The sequence below is a fragment of the Sorex fumeus genome, unplaced genomic scaffold (genome assembly GCF_029834395.1).
Source record: "Sorex fumeus unplaced genomic scaffold, SorFum_2.1 ptg000265l, whole genome shotgun sequence".
NCBI classification, from domain to species: domain Eukaryota; kingdom Metazoa; phylum Chordata; class Mammalia; order Eulipotyphla; family Soricidae; genus Sorex; species Sorex fumeus.
Window position 1 is genome coordinate 25,071,957 of NW_026606322.1, and position 15,731 is coordinate 25,087,687.

Here is a 15,731-nt window from a genome sequence, read left to right on the forward strand (position 1 = left end):
CATCAGTTTGCCTGAGCGGGCATCAGTAAGCTCTCACAACAAATTGTGAGACTTGTTGTTACTGTTTTTGGCATAACGAATACGTCACGGGGAGCTTGCCAGGCTTTGCCGTGCTGTTGAGATGCTCTCTGTAGCTTGTCGGGCTTTCTGAGAGGGACGGAGGAATCAAATCCGGGTCAGCCACGGGCAAGGCAAACACCCTACCCGATGCACTCGCATCACTTCAGCCCACTCAAAAACAACAGCAAAAGATTCTTTCATTGGAATTATAAGAATATGTTATTCTATGTTATTCAGCCTGTGTTAGTAAGATTTACCCAGGCCTTTTCAGGAACTCATCTGCTCTGAAGTATTGCATTATACGAATATCTTCCCTTTATTTTTATCCAATCAACTACTGATGGTCATTTGAGGTTGCTATTCTTTCCGTTGGGGTTACTATAAATAAAACTTCTACAAACATTCTAGTCCCTGTACTTCAGTGAGCATTTTTTTTCTATGTAGGGAGAATTTTAGATTCATTGAGCTCCTACTTTATGCCAGTTGTTTTATATATGCTGTTCTTCTAACAACAATCCTGTGACTGGGAAGACTGACTCACAGTTCATGAATAAGTAAAAAGAGATCCAAATAGATCCTCACTGGCCCAAGGTAAAATTCCTGTGAAACAGTACAGTCAAGCATGAAGTAAAATAACAGACATAAATGATGAGGCTGTTTCACCATTCTACTGGCACTCAGAATATAACTGACGCAATTCAAACTTCTTTTGGGGGGAAGGAAAGTATAGATCAAACCCAGAGGTGCTCAGGAGCCCTTGGCTATAAGCTCAGTGACCATTCTGGCAGTGCCAGGATTGAGCCAGGCTTGCACACATGCAAAAATGTTCTCCCTGTACTATCTTCAGTTGCTTTTTTTGCACGTTAAAAAATTATTATTGGTTGGAATTCTAAAGTATGCTTTACATCTCTTTAAGTGTAAAGGACTCATTGTACCCAAATGTCAAATTTCCCAAGCTATCTCATGCCCCCAAAGATTCCTCACTCTGTTCATCCCACCCACGTTCTCCTACCCGCTGGTAACCATCATAGTTTTCAGTGAGTCTAGGGGTCAATTTAGTTTGTTTTTTTTTCTTTTTAGCCAGTTTATTTGCTTTAGTTAGACATATTCTGCATATGATTGGAACCATCTGATAATTGTTTCATTTTCCTAACCTCTTAGTATAATCAACTAAATTTCATCCATTTATTCCCAAACAGTATAATTTCATCTGATCAGGGGCAGTTAAGTTGGCCCCGTGGCTTGACTATGAAAAATAAAGTTGCTGTGAACATAATCATATAAATATCCCTCAAATTAATAAATGTCCTTCAAATTCAGCTAAATTCTCACAAACAATATTTCTGAATGTTATGGCATTTTCATTTCAATTTTTTTAAAGGAATCTCCGTACCATTTTCCACAGAGGTCATTTCAATTTACATTCCCACCAAGAGTGTACCAGAGTTCTTTTTCTTCACATCCTCATCCTCATTTAGACAAAACCAACACTTTTTTATTTCAATATTTTTTATATAGGCCATTCTCACTGGTGTAAGGTGATACCTCATTGTGCTTCTCATTTGCATTTCCCTGATTATGAGATGCTGAGGGCCACGTAGATAGTTTACCAGGTTAGAGTGCAACCCCTCAGAACCACATGGTCTCTAAGCATAGTTCAGAAGCAACTCCCAAGCACTGAGCCAGAAATAATTTCTGAGCATCATCACTTGTGACCCACAAACAAACAAAAATCAAAATGCTAAGCATTTTTTTCATGTTTGTGTATATATAATCTATGTGTACGTCGTTTTTTGGCGGGGGCGGTGGGGAGTTGGGGAGAAGCGGGGAGCAGGGCAGGGAGTGGGTATTGCCTGTTTAGATCTTGTTCGTTTTTTGATTCAGTTGCTCACTTTATTTTTGTTAAGTTCCTAATATAAACCCCTTGGACAAATAATGCTCAAGTATCTTCTCTAAATTCCTAAGTTGCCTGTTTGTGTTAGTTTCTATGTTGTGTTTTTAATTTGATGTAGTCCCGTTTATCTGTTCTTTTTTTTCTTTTAACCAAACGGCATTGAATTTCCAAATCATCTCCTACATTAAGTTCTTTTAACATATCACCTATCTTTTCATTTATGTATTCTATGGTTTGGCATAAAGGTAAAGGTAAAGACCCTCCCGTTGTTCATTGATTTGCTCAAACCGGCCCAGTAACGTCTCCATCATGAGACTTGTTGTTACTGTGTTTGGCATATTGAATACGTCACGGGAAGCTTGCCAGGCTCTGCCGTGCGGGCGAGATACTCTCGGTAGCTTGCCGGGCTCTCCGAGAGGGGCGGAGGAATCGAACTCGGGTCAGCCATGTTGGCTGCGTGCAAGGCAAACGCCCTACCGCTGTGCTATCACTCCAGCCATGGTTTGGTATATGATAGTCAAATCTTTAATCCTTGAAAATTAATTTTTGTGCATTATAAAAAAATAGTTTCATTGTTTGTTTTATTACTTAATGCGGCTGTCCAGGTTTCACAATACCCTTTGTTGAAGAAACTTTCCTTTCTTCGTTATACTATCTCAGCTCCTTTGTCATAGATTGGATGTCATTTTTGTGTGGATTTATTTCGGAGCTCTCTATTCTATTCCACTATTTTTGTTCCAGTTCCATGTTTAAAATAAATTTATTGGTAAAGGGAAATGTGTTTGATATTTGCATGACCGAGACCTAAACCTGAAAGCTTTGTAACTTTTTCCCACAGTGATTTAATAAATAAATAAATTAAAATAAAAAAATAAAAGAAATTTAGTTGCTTTATTATATTGTTTGAAGTCAGCAAGCATGATGCCTCTATTTTACTTATTTTCTCTCATAATTGCTTTAGCAATGTAAGGTCTTTTGTGTACCATGCAAATTTTAGAACTGTTTGTTCTATTCCTTAAAAAATGAAACTGGAGTCAGAGAGATAATACAGAGAGTAAAGCATTTCCTTGCGTGTGGCAGACCTGGGTTTGATTCCCCAAATTCCATATGGTCCTTGGAGCACCACCACGAGTGATTCCTAAGTGCAGAGCATGGAGTAACCCCTGAACATCGCTGGATGTGACCCCAAAACAAAACCAAACAAATAAAGAATGCAAATGGGATTTTGGCACAAATTTCATTGACTATTCACATTGTTTTAGGTAAGCTGGACATTTTAATCATGCTTATTCTTCCAATCAATATGTCTTTCCATTACTTTGTCTTTTTCTATTTTCTTAAATAATGTCTTATAATTTTCAGTGCATAGATCATTTAATGTTTTTGTTTTGTTTTCTTCAAACTATTTTACCTTTTTTGATATAATTATAAACGTGAATATTTTCTTAATTTTCCTTTTTATAATTTATTGTTAACATGTAAAAATGTAACAGATTTGTGTGTATTGATTCTGCATTTTGCCACTTTGCTGACTCATTGATTAGTATTTAGAATAGTCTGTGGAGTCTTCTGTTTATTATTATTTCATCCCCAAATAGTAGTAATTTGATTTTTTCTTTTACAATTTGATTTTTTTTGAATATTTGTTTCTAGACTAATAAATTTGGCCAGGACTTCCAAAACTACATTGAAATATGGCGGACAGAGTGAATATCCTTGTCTAGTTCCAGATCTTAAGAAAAAAGTTTTTAATTTTTCACCAGTGTGTATGATGTTAGTTGTAAATAAGTCATATAGGACCTTTATTATAACAACAAGGCATCTCTCTTCTATTTCCAATCTACTGAAAGATTTGATTAAAAAAACTATGTTGAGGGGCCAAGCAATAGTACAGCAAGTAGGGTGTTTGCCTTGCACACATCCCACCCAGGTTCAATCTCCCACACCCCATATGGTCTCCCAAGCCCACCAGAAGTGATCACCTAATGCAGAGCCAGGAGTAAACCCTGAGCACTGCTGGGTGTGGCCCAAAAACCAAAAGGAAAAAAATTATGTTGAGGGGAAGAGTGCCCTGTGCTGGATATATAAATGTTGGTGACACATCTTCCTGACAGACTAACCTCTTCAAAAATACATAATATTCATCTTTGTCTCATTGCTTATGTTGGATAAAAGTCTATTTTATGAGATATGGTAATAGCAGCTCTTTCCCTTTTCTTAGCCTTGCTAGCTCAGAACACCTTGCACAAATTTTCACTTTGAGACTATATTTATCTTGATATGCAATGTGAGATTTTTGTGTGCACAATATAGATTGATACTGCTTATTTTTTTTAAATCCATCAATCCACTCTGTGTTTTGATTGGTAAGCTCAGAATTTTTCACATTCAAAAATGCATGTTGTTGTTTTGGAGTTTACCTATTGACATCTTATTTTTTCCTAGTTTTTTAATGTTTCTGTTTATTTTTCTATTTATTTATATCTTTCATTTAGATGGGGTATTTCTTTGTCACTCTCTAAATTTTTTTTTACTTTTTGGATCACACCTGGTGATGCTCAGGGGTTACTCCTGGCTCTGCACTCATGAATTACTCCCAGCAGTGCTCAGGGGACCTTATGGGATTGCCAAGGATCAAACCCAGGTCAGCTGTGAGCATGGCAAATGCCCTACCCACTACATTATTGCTCCATCCTCTCTCAAATTCTTTTCTTCTCGTGTCCCTTCTCCATATTTTTATTTTGTAGTTACCATAAATATTATGCAAATCTTTCTTTTATAGTCTAAGATGAGATGAATCTCCTGTCCTGTCCCCCTTGAAGAGCCCGGCAAGCTACTGAGGGTATCCTGCCTGCACGCCACAGCTTGGCAAGCTACCCGTGATGTATTCGATACGCCAAAAACAGTAACAATAACTGGTCTCATTCCCCTGACCTTGAAAGAGCCCCCAGTGCAGCAGCATTGGGAAGGACAAGTAAGGAGAGGATGCTGAAATCTCAGGGCTGGTACGAATGGAAATGTTACTGGCTTCCACTTGTTCACAAATTAATGAACAACAGGAAGACAAATGGTACGAGTGATAGTCTAAGACAGCCTTTTTGTGCTGGTTGTAATGGTTATATTTATTTTAAAATTTTTATTCAATTAAAGTACCATAATTTACAAAGCTATTGAATGACTGACTTTTAAACATAATGTTGTAGCACCAATTGCATCACCAGTATCAACTTCCTACTTCCTCTTACCAGTGTTAGATTTAACACTTTTTCTCTTGAAAGTATAACCATTGATTAATTTTATTATTTATGTTTATAATTCTGTGTTAATATATGTCACCATGTCACCATGCATCACTGGGTACGGCCCCCAAACAAAGTTTAATGTGTTTGGGTTTTTTTGGTTATCTTTTTATATATTTATTTGTTTATTTACTTATTTATTTCGGTCATCATAGAAAGCTTTTATTCCTCCCTCAGACGCTTATCAGTGATCTTGTAAGAGGAGAAAGCTTTTCCTCTCGAGTGATTTCTGCGGAAACTGCAGAGGCTTGTCTCACACAGATTCTTCGTTAGCAGTTACATGAATCCTTCTGTACTCCTTGAACCAGTCTACTCGTCTTCCATAGATCAGTATATCCCCAACATCAAAAAGCTCTGTATTTGGACGTGGTAATCCATACAGCTGTGTTGTCCCTCAGTTAAGTCCAGAAGCACTGTCCAAGACTCTCAATTGAAACTTTATTTCTGATGTCATGAGACCCTCTTTTGCTACTAAGTCTTCCAAAATTGCCAGCTTGGGGGGGCCAGAGCAATATTACAACTGGGTAGGGTAGTTGCCTTGTACGCAGCTGACCCCAGTTCAATCCCCAGCATCCCACATGGTCCTCTGAGCCCGCCAGGAGTGATACCTGAGCACAAAGCCTCAGCAAACCCTGAGCATCACTGGGTATGGCCCCCAAACAAACAAACAAATTTTCCAGCTCAGGAGGCCAGTGAAATAGTACAGGGGCAGTTGCTGTGCATGGGTTAACCCTAGTTTGATCCCCAGAACCACCAGAATTCACTCTTGGGCACAGAACTAGAAATCCACCCATCCCCCTCAAAAAAAAAAACTATTCAACCATTTTCTCTCTCTCTCTCTCTCTCTCTCTCTCTCTCTCTCTCTCTCTCTCACTCTCTCACTCTCTCCACCCTTTTCTTCCTTTCCTGTCAAAGGTAGGTAGTTATATGTGAGCCAGGGAGGAAGGAATAAGAGATACAGAGGAAAAGAGAGGAAAAATATAGGAAAACACCTGAGTTCCTAATCACTTACTCTGATGCTATAACCCCAAATGCTGTACTCAGCAGCTTCACTGTGGCCATGCATGTGCAGGATGCTGCAGGAAGTTGGAGTTGAGTGTTCTATGAACTTTGGCTGGTAAGAGAAAATCTGGGTCTCTGAGTAAGTGCACAGCCTTATTAACACCAAGGCATACGTCTAACCATACAATTAAAAACATCAAACTGCACAGATTCTAAGGTAGAAGGGACCTCCCCAAGCATGCTACATGGAAGGAGGAACTAAGACCTATAACTCTAGTAAGAATAAATAAAAGATAGTTCCTAAGACTTTCTCAGGGCATTCATTTCTCTTTGGGTCACTTGCTCTGTACCCTGCATGTGCAGAATGTACTTTACTTGCAATAAATATCACCACTTTTTATTTCTTGTAATGAAGTCTTCTGATGGAATTCTTTCCTTCAGGAAGACAAAGAACTGCCCACCCCTGCCCCCACTGTATCCCTTTTTCCAGCAACATTTCCAGGATTTACAGTAGTATTCATAGTAATGTTTTAGTCATGCAATACTACTGCCCCACACCACCATTGTGCCACTATCATCACATCGTGTGTAAGACAGGTGATTCCTGCCAGAAGTATGGTTTTCCAGGTGGCTTCTGAAGTTTGGTGGAGAGAAGCGACAACCTGATAAAGGGAATAAAAGCTTCCCTCTCTCAGTACTCGATCACCTGGGGAACTGACTAGGGAAATCTAAGAGTCTCACCAGTTCCTAGAGACAATCTTCAAACTGCACTTAAATTTAACACCTGTTCTACTTAGCCTGGGAAACAATCCCTACCACCCAATTTCTCACAGAGCTGCAGAACTCAGGATGGAGCCCTTGAGGAAATGCTCTCTGAGGAAAAAGTAGGTCCATCTTTTTTTTTTCTTTTTTTATTACTTTTATTTTCATTTTTTTAAAAATTTATTTATTGAATCACCATGGGAGCAGTTACAAAGCTTTCGGGTTTAAGTCTCAGTCATATAATGATAAAACACCTGTTTCTTCACCAGTGCATCTTTTCCACCGCCAAAAACCCCAGTATAGCTCCCTATCCCACACACTCCCCCTACCTGTGCACAGTTGGTTTCCACATTACTCTCTCTCGATTTTGATTACTTTGATTACATTCAATATTTTGACACCAGACACCAAATTTGGGAATTTACCCCAACACTCACATCTGGCTGTCCTCACTGGGGCCCCTTGAAGGGGGGGGGGGCGGGTTGAGTTTTCCTCCCCACCCCAGAGCCCCAGTAGCCGAAGACCTCCAGAACCAGCCACAGTCATGCTGAGACCACTCTCCCCACGCATGAAGGAACCGGCCAAGGAACACAGGGATGCAGGTCCCGGGGCTGAAATCTCCAAGCCTGCTTGGATCCGGACTGGGCTTCCTCCACCCAGATCCCTCATCTTCCAGTAGGTAGGTGTGACTCCCACCAACTGCCCCCGGCACCGGGCAATTCCATCAATGGTCAAGACCCAGAGACTTAAAACCCAGCTCCCGGAAGAGAACAGCACAGAGTCTCCTGCCCCTGCGCCTGACTGTTCTCACCAAGGCCCCTTGGAGGGGGGCAGGTTGAGTTTTCCTCCCTGCCCCGAACAGAGTCCCAGCAGCCGAAGACCTCCAGAACCAGCTACAGCCATGCTGAGACCACTCTCCACATGCATGAAGGAACCAGCAGAGGAACACAGACATGCAGGTCCCGGGGCTGAGATCTCCAAGCCTGCTTGGATCGGGACTGGGCCTCTTCCACCCAGATCCCCCATCTTCCCAGTAGGTAGGTGTCACACCCACCAACTGCCCCCGGCGCCAGGTAATCCCATCAACAGCCAAGACCCAGAGACTTAAAACCCAGCTCCCGGAAACACACAGCCGCATTTGTAGCCGTGCAGCATCTTATCTAGTTCCTACTCTGGAAAACCTGCCAGGCTATTGAAAGCATCCTGACCACACGTCAGAGTCTGGCAAAATCCCCGTGGGGTACTCAATATGCCAAAAAAACAGTAACAATGATGGGTCTCATTCTCCTGACCCTGAAAGAGCCTTGAATATGGCACTTTCTAAAATCTCAAGGGCTAGGACAAAGGAGACGTTACTGGTGCCTGCACAAGGAAAACGAACAACAGTATGATTGTGATCCTGATCATGACTCACATATGCCGAAAAGACAACTTTAGACAATTTGTTTTCTGTTGCAGATAATGAGTAGCATATGATGTGGAATTCTGAAATCTTAATAATTAAGTCTGGAGGGATTTCTGTCAAAAGCCACTGGGAATGCTCATGGGATAGGGGTGGGGCTGGCCCTTTCCTCCCCCACCCCAATGAGACCCCGAGTCATCATCCATGATCGAGCCCTCTGGCTACTCAGCAAGCTGCTTAAGCCATGATCTCAGAGACTCAGAAACAGATCTCAGAACCCAGAGGCTTTTGGCCGAAATGTGTCAGAACTCCGCATTAGGTTACCAACCCTGGGCCACCCCAGGTGGGAAAAGGTGCTGATCCACTGCCTGTTCCCCCTGGCGGCTCGGGGTCTGCCATCTTCCAGATGTCAACGGACAGCCAGATAGGGGCCTGCAAGTGACAAGGCACGCAGGGCCTCATGGGATGGGGGCAGAGCCAGCCTTTTTCTCCCCCTCCCCAACAAGACCCTGAGACCCTGAGTCACTGCCCACAAACGGGCCTCTGACTTCTCAACAAGCTACTTAAGGTAGATCCATCTTAAGCCTTAGCCAGACTTTCCCAGGTCCGTTGCCTTTCACACAGAAAAGAATTTCAGGACATAGTCAAGTAAAACTAGTTTATTTTGGAAACAAGGGGGAAGAACCAAATCTATGCTCCAGATTAAACAAGGGCTTCTTCCTTGTTTAATAGAAATAAAAGAAGTACACATCCTATGTAGAGTGAGGTGAATTCCCAAGACAGAGAATATACACCATAAGCTAAGAACAAATCCCAGGTGGAGATGCAGGCCCATTTTTCTAGAATGGGGAAATATACATCTTTTCCTCTGCCAACTTAGTTTATAATACAGTTTTCCCAAACTAGCCACCAAAATCTGTTGCTAGGGTGGTTGCCAATGGGGTGAACTTGGAGCTATTGATGGTCCTTTGATATTCTTAGCATGACCTTTGTTTTAGTGGAGAAGCGTCTCCTCTCAGCGGGTCCGGCAAAGCTGTGGGCCTGAAATTCTGCATCTTATGGGGGTTTCCATAGATGGGTCCTGAAGCTCTTCATGGGCTGGTTTAGGTTCCAGATAGCAGGTTTCCTCCCTCTCTAATAAAAATACAACGAAGTATTTTTTTAGAAAAAAATGTTGCCTTTTCAGCAGATGTGAGTCACAAGATGTGAGTCTAAAAAAAAAAATACGACCTATCTCTCTGTCTGCAACACCTCCACCACCAACGTTGGGCTCTTCCTGTCTCCCGGTCTCTTTCCTACCCCTGTCCTGTGACAGTCACTTCAGTAGGCAGAATCTCAGACCATTGTCTTGACCACATTCTATCTAAAATTTCTTTCTCCAGTTGTAAAATGATACACTTAGTAATAATGGCCAATGAGAGCTTGTTACCACAATTTATGTGTTACTAAGAAAAACAAGCACGACATAAAATGATTTGCAGCACAATTTTTTTTCTTGCATGAAATAAGAGATGTATGTGGTTACTTTGTCATATTTTTATTAGAGAGGGAGGAAACCTGCTTCTCAATGATCCAGATGAGAAAGGAAAATATGTGACCATATGTCATCATTGATGACTCTCTGTTATTAAAGAATCAACTCAGGAAATTACTCTTCACAAAGCAGGACATGTTTGTCTATAAAAGTTGACTATAGATAATCCTCTTCTATTCCTACCCAAACAAAAGTGTCATTTCTTTCCATTTCTGAATCCAAAATATATTTATGTATGAGCAGAAAACTGAATAGATAATATATTATTACTTGAAAGTATGTCAGGGAAAAGAAATAAAATTTTAGACTTAGGAAAATAATATGGTTGGCATGCATAGATCTTGCGTTTGATTTTGTCACTACATAGTCCATGGTTCCCCAAGAACTTACAGACATAACCAGAGTCATTCTTGGGAGAATCCCACCTTGACCCTACTACCCAAAACTAAGAAATTAGACTTTTAATTCTTTTAATGATGTCTATCTCTAGGAATTCTGAACCCAACCCTAAATGTTTTATAAACACAACTAATTTAGATATTGGGAAAATATACAGAAAAACAAACAAATGGATTTTTTGTTTGTATTTGTTTTGGGGCCACACCTGGCAGTGCTCAGGGCCTACTCCTGGCTGTGCATTCAGAGATTATTCCTGGTGGGCTCAAGGGACCATATGGAGCCAGGGATCCAACCCCGGTCAGCTACATATAAGAAAAGTGCCCTACCACCAAATTAATTCTCTGGGCCCAAGAAGTAGATTTTTTCATATGGAGATATTATGAGAAATTAACTCACACAACTGTAGAAACTGAGAAGCCCTGTGATCTTCTACACACAGAGGGAGAGATAGAAAAGTCAGTCTGAGTCGAAAGGCTTGAGAAACAGGGAAACCAACGGCATATCTTTCTAACAGGAGAAGAGATGTAATGTCCATACTCGAATAGCAAAGTTAGAAAAAGAAGAACAGGGGTGAAGCAATAGTACAGCAGATAGGGCTTTTGTCTTGCACATGGACAACCAGGATAACTCCTGAGTGCAGAGCCAGGAGTAATCCCTGAGCATAGCCAAGTTGTGGCACAAAAAGGCAAAAAAAAAAAAATGGAAGGGAAGGGAAGGGAAGGGAAGGGAAGGGAAGGGAAGGGAAGGGAAGGGAAGGGAAGGGAAGGAGGGAGGGAGGGAGGGAGGGAGGGAGAAATAAAAAGGGACAAAAATTTCCCTTCATTTTTGTTCTACCCATGTCCTTAACTAATTGGGTAATACCCACCCACATGGGTGAAGGTCAGAAATAAAGTTGATGGGTAAGTAATAAAATAGCACAGAGACAGGAAGTGATGAAATCAAAGTTCACTCCCAAGGGAGGAGAGGGCCAAAGGTCAAAAGAGATCGAAGTCCTAAGAATGGGGTGAGGGTTTATATGTGTAAAATTTTTAAAAAGTAGGCTTTCACAGAGACCTTTGCACTTATGAAAAAAAAAAAGGGAAATATTAGGCCTTAATTACCTCTGGCAAAGCTTTTTCTCTAAGTCCTAAGATAACACAATTGGAATAAGCTGCTGATATACAAGGCCTTTTTTGAAGCAGCACTCTGTGTTTATCTGTACAGGGGACTTGATTTATTTTCAGAGAGCATGTCCTTTAGTTACAATTGCACTGTAAGAGTTGTCTTGTTCTCTGTGTCCTTGTGAGAGAATGTATTAATCTAACTCACAAGATAGGTTTAACTCCATCTTAGATTCCCCTAAAAAAATAGGAAGGACAATGTATTTTACTAAGCCGTCTTGTAACACTAAATGAATGTTAACTTACCTAGAAAAACCCTAGACACACCCCAAAATAATGTCTCATCTGGGTTATCCACAGTCAGTCAAGAAGACATAAAATTAACCCTTACAGACATTGATTCCTTTCATGAGGACTTCATTCTCGAAGCCCCCTAGCTCCAAATACTATCTTATTGCACATGAGGCTCTAATGCGTGAACTTTTGGATCAACACAAACATATAGGCAAGAAGCCTACGTACCTGAGCACAAAGCCTAGAGTCAACATTTCACCCACGTTGCCACAACTCATTTCTGGAAAAATTAAGCACATCTGGTGGGATTTCACTTGAAAATGATAGATCTTGGGGCTGGAGCAATAGTATAGCGGGTAGCGTGTTTGCCTTGCATGCGACCAACCCCGGTTCGATTCCCAGCATCTCATATGGTAACCCGAGCACCACCAGGAGCAATTCCTAACTGCAAAGCCAGGAGTAACCCCTGTGCACCGTCAGGTGTGACCCAAAACCCAAAAGAAAGAAAGGAAGGAAGGAAGGAAGGAAGGAAGGAAGGAAGGAAGGAAGGAAGGAAGAAAATTATATATCTTCTATGCCCAACGGCTATCTAGCCATTTATGGTATAGAATAATAGCTGAGGTAAGGTCTATTACGACAATTAAATATTGTCTATAGAATCTAACCACAGAAGAACTGGCACAATGGGTTATGGCATCTTGCTTTTGGCCATATTGCTAAAATGAGAGGATTTAAGTGCATAACCTGGGTGATGCCTTTTGGTCTTGTCCTTAAGATCAAATAAAAGTATTTTTCATCCTCCATGAGGTAGGAGAAATATTAAGTCAGGGGCTGGAGCGATAGCACAGCGGGTAGGGCGTTTGCCTTGCACGCGGCCGACCTGGGTTCGATTCCCAGCATCCCATATGGTCCCCTGAGCACCGCCAGGAGTAACTTCTGAGTGCAGAATCAGGAGTAACCCCTGTGCATCGCCAGGTGTGACCCAAAAAGCAAAATAATAATAATAATAATAATAATAAAATTAGAAAAAAAGAAATATTAAGTCAGCTTTCCAAGACTGGGAGAATGTTAAATAAATCAGAAAAAAAAAAGAGGAGGCGGAAACAACACTTTCTCCACAGGTTCAACAGCCCCTATTCAAGCTGTGATTATCATTGTAAAAGTGTTGAATTTACTACTAGGGATTTGAATGAACTTGTAAGGGGCAACATACCTAGAGATGCAGGTCACAAGCCCAGTGACATACTCCAGAGGAGCACACTTAAACCAGGAGGGTCTTGAAAAACACAGGACATTGCAGGGTCTAGGGGCACCGAGCAGTGGAGGACACAGAACTTCATGGGACACTGAGGGACAAAAACATCAATAAACCAGCAGGGACAACATACATGGGGTATTGGAGAGTAAAACCAGTCAAGAACCAGCATGAGGCACGGATACAGAACACCAGCAGACCCCAAACTTCTTCTCAAAACTGTTAAATAAATAGCTATAACAACATAAGCATCTGGAGTTTGGTATGCTGATCTTACATAGAGTGCTCACAGACCACTCAGGAACTAATCTAGTTTCTGTACCACAACTGAATGGTGAGGTCCCTGCTATGCACCACAGCTAAAAGTGCACATACCACAACTAAACAGGTGAGCACCACAACCAAGGGCAAGGGGAACCCTAGTCACTTCATCATGATTACAACATGATTATAGCATCAACGGAGGGATGGGAAGTGGGAAATCCAATACTTATGTAGCACTGTAGCACTGTCCTCCTGTTGTTCATCAATTTGCTCGAGCAGACCCAGTAACGTCTCCATTGTGACAATTGTTACTGTGTTTAGCATATCAAATATGTCATGGGTAGCTTGCTAGGCTTTGGTGTTCAGGCGAGATACTCTCAGTAGCTTGCTGGGCTCTCCGAGAGGAGCAGAGGAATCGAACCCAGCTTGGCTGGGCCGGCCTCATGCAAGGCAAACGCCCTACCACTATGCTATTGCTTCAGCCCATCTATCTATCTATCTATCTATCTATCTATCTATCTATCTATCTATCTATCTATAACAATTTACTGATAGCCTGATTCTACTTCACTTACCTTTCTCATGAGTTAGGTAATTAGCTCTTAAACATAGCTATCCTATAATAGAGATTGACATTTCCTAGACTATTTACTCATAAATGATCAGTATGAAGGTGGGGAGGGGGTGGGATGTGACATGAGCACCTTTTAAAAAATTTAAAACTTTAGGATTTTGTCCTAGCCAATTCCAAAAAATGATGTGTCATTCTGGTGAATATATATATATATATATATATATATATATATACATACACATATATAGGAAGTGGGGATGGGTTGGATAACACCTAGTAATGCAATGCTCAGGGCTTACTCCTGGCTCTGCACTCAGGAATCACTCCTTGCAGTGCTCAGGGGACCACATGGGATGCTGGAGATCAAGCCTGAGTTGGCAGAGTACAAGGAAAGGAAAGTACCTTACCCACAGTACTATGTCTCTCATCCCTGGTTAAGCTATATATCATGGTCACGGTCACAGTCTTCCCGTTGTTCGTTGATTTGCTTGAGCGGGCCCAGTAACGTTTCCATCATGAGACTTGTTGTTACTGTGTTTGGCATATCGAATACGTCACGGGTAGCTTGACCATGTTCGCCGCTTGTAAGGCAAATGCCCTACCGCTGTGCTATCGCTCCAGCCCTATGTATATATCGCTCCAGCTATAAATATATATATATATGTATATATATATATATATGGAGACGCTCTGTTACTGTCCTCCCATTGTTCATCGATTTGCTCAAGCGGGCCCAGTAATGTCTCCTTTTTTTTTTTTTTTTGAGACTTGTTGTTACTGTGTTTGGCATATTGAAATACATCACGGGTAGCTTGCCAGGCTTTGCGGAGCAGGAGAGATACTCTCGGTAGCTTGCCAGACTCTCCAAGAGGGGCAGAGGAATCAAATCCGGCTCAGCCGGGCTAGCTGCATGCAAGGCAAACGCTGTACTGCTGTGCTATGGCTGGAGCGATATATTTATATATACATATATAAATTTTTTAAATATTTTTGGATTACATGGAGTTCAAGGTGGTGGGTGGTAAGCTGTAACTCAACAACAACAACAACAACAAAATAACACAAAGAAATCACATTGGAGATGTTTATTATTCACATCCTAAAGAAATTACTTGGCAAACCTTGAAAGGCCATATAGGAAGGACAAAGTAGACTGCAGGTCAGAGAAAGACAGGACCTAAAGTACATTTACGGCAAGAGTGTTTTGTAGTTCCTGCGAGAAGGTCAGATTCAAACAAACTGGGGTTTTGATACATTACATAGGGGTGTTACCTAAGAAATGCAGAAAAAATAGGAAATACTTTTTTTTAATCTCAAAGGCTGTTAGAGAATTCATATCAGTAACTTGCCTTTCCTGTGACCCTGTAGGTTATTATCTTATATAATGAGGAAATGAGTTCAAGGTCATTGCCAGTTGAATGGTGAAACAAAGTGGATGCGGAGGCAGCAATACCAACAAGCAGCTAGTTCAGCTCTCCGACATTCTGTTGACACCCAACCTTCCTCACAAAAGGTCTAGAGGATAATAAAAATTAATTGGGAAAAATGTAAAGCCATGACTACCGAATAAAACATGCAATTTTGTAATACTAGAGAAATAAACACTTGGTGCCTGACATAGGTAGAGGAAGAAGGAGCAATAGTGATTCACTTTTGTCTTGTGGTTTTGTTTGTTTGTTTTTGTTGTTTTGTTTTGTTTTATTTATTTATTTTTTAAAAATGCTCCCAAATTCCAATGTTGCCTTCCTAATATGCTGTCAAGTCTTAAATTCAACCTATCGCTGTGTTAATGATTGTAAGTGACAGCACCTGTGAGACACCTTGGTGCCGGCCAGACTTCTAATTTACCTATGAAGGAAACCAATAAAGGTTACCACCATGCATGAGACAAA